Below are 7,848 nucleotides of genomic sequence, written 5' to 3' on the forward strand. Positions count from 1 at the left end.
CCTGCGAGTTCGGAGGGCTCGCGGGCGCGTCCGTCCCCGTCCGGGTGCGAGCCTGCCTGCCCGCCCGCCCGCGGTGCAGCCCTCAGTCGCGGCCGAGCGGAATCCTGTCTTCCCCCAGGGGATGTCGCCCAACCCAACCTGAACAATAACAGGGCTTTGGAGAAGGGAGGCTGCACGCTGAGGTCATTTCCCACAACGTCTGAACCATTCTCTTAAATCTGCAGGCTGATGGCTAAAACATTTTAAAATCTTAGTCCCTGGCGGGGCGTGATGACTCACGAATTGTAATCTCAGCATTTTTGAGGCTGAGGCAGGAGGGATCCGGTGCTGGTAACTGGGAGACCAGACAGACAGACAAGACAGACAGACAGACAGACAGACAGACACACACACACACACACACACACACACACACACACACACGGGGGGGGGGGTCGGGGCCTCAGGAAGAGTAAATTAACAACCTGGATAATTGACCCTTAGCTACCCTTCAGTAAGTTCTTGTAATGACTTCTCTTACCTTCTTATCTGGCTTGTACTTGGGGTGGGGGTAGTTTTGCTGCTTGGTTTACCTTTCCAATATCTATAGAATCATGTTCTCACTTTGCCTGCCATTTGTGAATGAAAGAATGATGTTAATCTAGGTAGTAGGAGGTTGGTGCTACTGGGAAATTAGCAAAGTTTGATATCTGCAATGTTTGCACTTATTGCTTCTGTTAAAACAGGATATGCACAAAAATATTTTACTGTGCCGGGCGGTGGTGGCGCATGCCTTTAATCCCAGCACTCAGGAGGCAGAGGCAGGCTGATCTCTGTGAGTTCGAGACCAGCCTGGTCTACAAGAGCTAGTTCCAGGACAGGCTCCAAAAAGCCACAGAGAAACCCTGTCTCGAAAAACCAAATATATATATATATATATATATTTTACTGTGTGCTCCTAATTTTGTTGGTGCTTTTTGTAGAATGTTTGTTAGAGTCTAAGCTAGTCGAACAAATACATATATATATATATATATATTTTACTGTGTGCTCCTAATTTTGTTGGTGCTTTTTGTAGAATGTTTGTTAGAGTCTAAGCTAGTCGAACAAATACAACAGAAAATTAACTTATTTTTTTGTGCTAGGCAAGAAACAAACCATTGTTCATTTGAGCAGTAACTGGTTATGAGATTGTAAGCATTAATGACTTAATTTTTGTTTTTATTAGCATATATTATATATAACACCAAATTTAATTATGACATTTCCATACATTTGTTTTGTTTTGTTTTGTTTTTCAAGACAGAGTTTCTCTGTTTAACAGCCCTGACTGTCCTGGAACTTTTTTGTAGTCCAGGCAGGCCTCGAACTCACAGAGGTCTGTCCTCCTTTAATCCCAGAGAGTGCTGGGATTAATGGCATATGCTGCCACGGACTGGCTTCATGAACATATTTTGAGCATACCCTTATTACCCCCTTTGTCTCCCCTCCCATTTCCTCTATCTTCTGCTTTCATGGCTTTAACTTTTTTGGTGAGCCAATGAGTTCCTTTTTGTAGTGATATTTTATTTGTATTTTAATAAACAAAGTTTGCCTGAAGATCAGAGTGCAAAGCTAAGCCCCTAGGGGCCAGGGAGTGGTGACACACACCTTTATTCTAGAAGGAAGACAAAGGCTGACGGATTTCTGTGAGTTCAAGGCTACCCTGGGCTCTGCTAGACCGATCCAGAAACAGATCCAGGTGGTAGTGGCTCACACCTTTAATCCCAGCACGAGGGAGGTGGAGACAGCAGCAATATGGCTGGGCAGAGAGGAATATAAAAGAGAAGAGACAGGCCGGGTGGTGGTGGCGCATGCCTTTAATCCCAGCACTCGGGAGGCAGAGGCAGGCGGATCTCTGTGAGTTCGAGACCAGCCTGGTCTACAGAGCTAGTTCCAGGACAGGCTCCAAAGCCACAGAGAAACCCTGTCTCGAAAAACCAAAAAAAAAAAAAAAAAAAACAGAGAGAGAGAGAAGAGACAGGAACTCACTGGAGTGTGAAGTCTGAGGTTTGGGAGACAGAGAGCAGTCTGAGGATCACCCCTTCAGTGTGAGCATTGGTAGAGGTAAAAGGTCTCTAGTAGCTGGCTGCTCTGCTTCTCTGACCTTCAGCTTTAACCCCTATATCTGCCTCTGGGTTTTTATTATTCGTGCTACACTTTTTGTTTAAAGATTTAAAGATTTTTTTAAATGGCAGTGTGTGTGTGTGTGTGAGAGAGAGAGAGAGAGACAGAGAGAGAGAGAGAGAGAGAGACAGAGAGAGAGAGACAGAGAGAGAGAGAGAGACAGAGAGACAGAGAGAGACAGAGAGAGAGAGAGAGAGAGAGACAGAGAGAGAGAGACAGAGACAGAGAGAGAGAACACATGTGTAGAGGTCAGGATTCAGTTTTCTCCTTTGATGATGTGTGTTCTAGGACTCAAACTCAGGTGGCCAGGCTTGGTGGCAAGTGTCTCCTTACCTGCTGATGCACTTTCTGATTTGTGAGTTTCATTACAGTTGCATAAGGAGAATGGGCACTTTGTCAGTAACTGCACCACTAAAGATTTCTCTCTTAAAGCCAGATGTGGTTGGGCACACCTTTAATCCTAGCAATCAGGAGGCAAAGGCAGGTGAATCTCCTGAATCTGATGCTAGCCTGGTCCACATGGTGAGTTCCGGGACAGCCAGGGCCATGTTAGAATACTGCCTTCCTTTCTGTTGGGGCCCCTTAGTGCAATTGCTGCCTGAATGGAAAACCTTCAGTGGAGTCAGACATTTCAGCTTTAACCTCTAATTAGCACAGAAACATGCCAACCCGTCACAGTTCCAATTTCCACAAGGAAATCTGGAGTGACATTTTCCTATGCCAAGATTTTGACTTTTAGGAAAATCTTATCATAACAAAGGATATTTGGAAAACCAGTAACTGTATTCCTCATTATTTCGTTTTTTATATTTCTATTACATTTTTATTTCTTTTGTGAGCTCTGTGGTGTGTGTGTATGTTTATGTGTGTGCATGCATGTGTGTTTGTGTGTGTGTGTGCGTGTGTGTGTGCATGTGTGTGTGCGTGTGCGTGTGTGCGCATGTGTGCGTGTGTGTATGGAGGCATGCTTGAGGAGGTCAGAGGACAGTTTGTCAGAGTCATTTCTGTCTGTCCACCATTGTAGGTCCAAGGGAATGAATGAAGTCGTCAGACTTGGCAGCAGGTGTCTTTACCTGATGAGCCATTTCCAGACCCATTACTGTAGTGGCATTTGAACTGTATTTTAATAAATAAAGACTGCCTGAAGATCTGAGAGTAAAACAGTCCCACTGGTCAGCCTTACAGACCAGGTTATGGTAACACACACCTTTAATCCCAGTAGCCACCCTATTGCTATAGAAATCGAGTGGTGCATGCCTTTAATCCCAGTGGTGCATTCCTTTGATCCCAGCCCTACAGAGGAATATAAGACAGGGTGAGACAGCTCTCAGACACAGTCTCCTTCTGAGATTCCAGGAGGCAGGATCGCCATTTCAGACTGAGATTGAAGTAAGGGCCAGTGGCTGACTGTTTTGCTTTTTGGATCTTTAGGTTGAACCCCAATTTCTGACCCTGAACTTTTATTAATTGTACATCACATTATGCTTTTAGAAAAGGGGTCAATTTATGCCAATAACAGCTGATTTAAATTTTTGTTTAAATTGCTTTCTACTTATATATTTCTATTCCAAGTATCCTCAGCTGGAGAGACGTTAAAATGTTTGCCCTATATATAACTGACTTTATTAAAGAACTCATGCAACTCAGAAATATAAAAACAAACCATTGCTACGCTGGAGATTGAGCACAAGGTCTTTACAGTGCTAAATACAGGTGTGTACGTGGAGGCCAGTGGACAATTTTCAAGAGTCGGTGCTCTCCTACTACGTGGGTTCTGGAGATTGAACTCGGGTCTTCAAGTGTGAAAGTGCCTCTATTCACTGAGCTATTTTTGCCTGCCAACCAATACAGTTAAATTTGTGTTTCTATTTATTCATTTGTATGAGTGTATTTCTGCTCGTCTGTATGTATACCATGTGTGTGCAGTACCTTGAAGAAGGCATCAGATTCCCTGGAACTGGAACTACAAGGAGTTGTGAGGTGCCTGGTGTGAATGCTAAGAATCAAGCCAGAGCAACAAGTGCACACAACCACTGCTATCTTTGTATCTACAATACAATTTTTCTTTTGCGATGGGATCTCTCTATGTAGTCCTAGCTGCCCTGGAACTTGCTATGCACACCATGCTGGCCTTGAATATAAAGATCTACCTGTTGGTAGAGGCTGCTTGCTCGTTTTCCTGGCCACCCAGACTTGAAATATTTACACAGAAACTGTATTAATTAAATCACTGAATTTCTTCTTCTATTTATTCTCTCTGCCTGCCAGCCCTGCCTGTCCTTTCTCCTGCCTCTTTATTGGCTGCTCAGGTCTTTATTAGGCCATCAGATGCTTTAAACAGGCAAAGAATCATACCTTACGTCATGAAACAAATGCTCTACAGTATAAAGAAAAGTAAGAAACCTTAATGTTCTACAACAGACTGGTCTTGTGGCTGCCTTTTGCCATTGTCCAAAGAGTCTGCCTGAGGCTAAAGTGAAGAGTTTTTGAATTATCTGTTGGCAGAGGAAATCTCAAAACAGCCTAGTATAAACTGTTGTGTGGTTATTAATGAAGATAAAAGGAGCAAGATGAGTAGGGTGAATTACAAAATGTAAAATTTAAGCCGGGCGATGGTGGCGCATGCCTTTAATCCCAGCACTTGGGAGGCAGAGACAGGTGGATCTCTGTGAGTTCGAGACCAGCCTGGTCTACAGAGCTAGTTCCAGGACAGGCTCCAAAGCCACAGAGAAACCCTGTCTCGAAAAAAAAAAAATGTAAAATTTAAGGAGAAAGGAAACACCAAAAAGTGGAATGGAACTAAATCCTGTGTTCAAGGAGACAGATTAAGAAAAGAAATAAAGGGAGTAAAAAAAAAAAGTTAAAAAAAAAAAAAAGAAATAAAGGGAGTTGTGACCTCAAGACAAGATTTCACTCAGCTAAATTTCCAATTTGTGAATTAAAGAAAAGCTTAGAGCCAAGTACGGCAGTACACACCTTTAATCTCAGCACTTGAAAGGCAGAGGCTGGCAGATCTCTGAGTTCAAGGCTAGCCTGCTCTAGAAATCCAGTTTCAGGACAGCCAACTTAAGCAGTGATGGTAGTGAAGATAGAATTGAAGGAGGGGGCCGTGTTCCCGTCCCAGTAAGCGGCAGAACCTGGCAGCTTTGGCCATGAGGTTCTGACTTTAGAGTTAAGGATGGAAGACTTTGCCTCCATGCCTAAGGAAAGCCGCTGAGGCCAGGCATGAGTCAGGGGTGTCCCTGAGTGGAGGAATAGAGAGGCCATTGCGTGAAGCTGTGAAGTTGAAGCCTGGATTGCTTTGGAGAACCCAAGATGTTAAAGATGGGCTGGTTACACACCCTAACAGCAGCTCTCCCTGGCAGGTACCCCACAACTCTGCCATCTCCAACATCTTAGGATCTTCAAGGCAATCCAGGCTTCAACTTCACAGCTCCATTCAATGGCCTCTTTGGGCCTCCATGCAGGGACATCTCTGACACATGCCTGGACCCAGAAGCTTTCCTTAGCACGAAGGAGATTCTATAGCCCCTTTCTTTGATCCTTGAATCACGCGACCAAAGCTGCCAAGTTCTGTCTGCTGCCTGTTAGGGCAACACAGCCCTCTTGTTCAAATACATTTTCACCAGTTTTCTGTTTTCGGTAGTTCCTTTCACTGCTTAATCTCTGCTGTCCTGGAACTCAATCTATAGACCAGCCTGGCCCCAATTGCAGGCATCTGCCTGCCTTTTCCTCTGGAAGTGCTAGGATTAAAGGTGTGAATCACCACATCCAGTTTAAGCTTGTCTAATTCCTTTTTACAAATTGGAAGTTTAGCTGTGTGTGGGGGTCTTGCTCTGAGGTCACTGCTCCCATTTTTCCATTTAACACCAGGCTTTTCTTTAATCTGTTTATCTCCTTGAGCATAAGATGTAGCTGCCAAAGACTTGCTTGGGTGGGGAGTCAGGGGAGCAAGAGGAGACCATCCGAGGGTCTGAGGGTGAATCAAGATGCGCCCATGCTCCCCAGCATGATGGTAAATGCTGGCAGCATTTAATTGGAAAAAAAAGCTACATCTTTTATACTCTATAGTTGCACAGAGTATTAAATTGGAGACAAGAGGCCTGTGAACTATCGCGGCTTGAGGAAGCTAGCCTTGGCCTTGATGATAGGCACCAGTCCCGTGTTAAGGAAAGGGCCACCAGTTCCCCTTGCCAGGGATAAGGAGAAGCCTTAACCAGCAGGGATGGAGACTCTTACCTAATGCCTAACCCTAGGAAAAGGTCTTCTTCTGGGTAGCAGATATACTACAGTTTTTTAGTCCTACTATATGGGCCTGTTCCTCTCATAACGCTCCCAAAAGGGAAGGCCCTGATGTCTTTTCCCACTATGCCATACCATTCTGATTTCTATTTATTCACTGAACTCTTGCCCTTAATGGCCTCAGGCTCTGGATCTGAATTACAGGCATTTCATCTTTGGGGTCAAGGAAGAATCCTTGGGATCAAGGTCTAGTAAATCTCTAACTTTCCTGTTTGTTCTTGGTGTAATTAGGAGGGCACAATGGAATTCCTCGTTCCTCGGTGGTGAGGATATTTTTCCAAAAGAATTATTTTGTTTAGAGAGGCTAGCATTGTACACATATTTATCCTTTCCCAAATCCTGCACAAAGGGAAAGGCATTAATACTGAGAATCATTTAAACAGAATGAAAAGGTGCTGGAGAAGTGTGGTCTGCGTGTCAAAGTACTGGAACTTTGTCAAGCAGCAATAGTCACCATGCGGTCCACTCCGCTCCCCGGTGTCCCTTTTCTCCTCAAACTGTACATTTTGTATTTTCCCCTTGCTCAGCTTGTTACTTTTCATTATAGATCTCCATAAGCATGGGCACCAATAACCAAGACTAGGCTGTTTTGAAATCTCCTCTGCCGATCAGAATCAATCAAAAGCTCTTCAATTTAGCCTCAGGCAATGTTTTGAATAAGGGCAAAAAACAACCACATTCTTCACCAAAAGAATGATCTCTAGGCTAGTATTCTATGAAGTCTCCTGACCTGGGCACCCACAGTTGAAATCACCCTCAGCACCACTGTCTTCAATGTTTCCACTAATATGGGTCATTGAGACCCCTATTAAAGCATTCAACTGCCTTTCTATTCCGAAGTTTCAAAGCCCACAGTCCCCCAAACAAAAGTGTGGTCAGGCCTATCACTGCAATACCTCCTCCTGGTACCAACTTCTGTCTTCATCAATGTTCTATTGCTGTGAAGAGACACCATGACCATGGTAACTCTTGTAAAGGAAAATGTTTAATTAGGACTGGTTTACAGTTCAGAGGTTTCGTCCACTATCATAATGACTGGGAAGTAAACAGGCAGAGACACGTCGTGAGCACAGGCTCAAGGCCAGCCTGATGTATGTCCAACTGATTTACAGTTGGACAGTACTACATAGTGAGATCACATCTCAAACAAACAAATCCAAAAGCAAACAAGCAAAAAGCTTCAAGGTTTTCCTCAACTACACAGCAGGTTCCACGCCAGTATGGAATACATAAGACCCTGCCAGAGAAACAAAAGACAGTTTTTCTTCTCAATTTGTGCAGCCCAGCATTTCCGGGGTCTGAGAACTCTTTTCTCTTTCCTCATATCCACAGTTTATTCTTTCCTCAGTGAAGAGCATATGTGTGTGTGTGTGTGTGTGTGTGTGTGTGTGTGTGTGTGTG

The sequence above is a fragment of the Microtus ochrogaster genome (genome assembly GCF_000317375.1).
Source record: "Microtus ochrogaster isolate Prairie Vole_2 chromosome 14 unlocalized genomic scaffold, MicOch1.0 chr14_random_2, whole genome shotgun sequence".
Lineage (NCBI taxonomy): Eukaryota > Metazoa > Chordata > Mammalia > Rodentia > Cricetidae > Microtus > Microtus ochrogaster.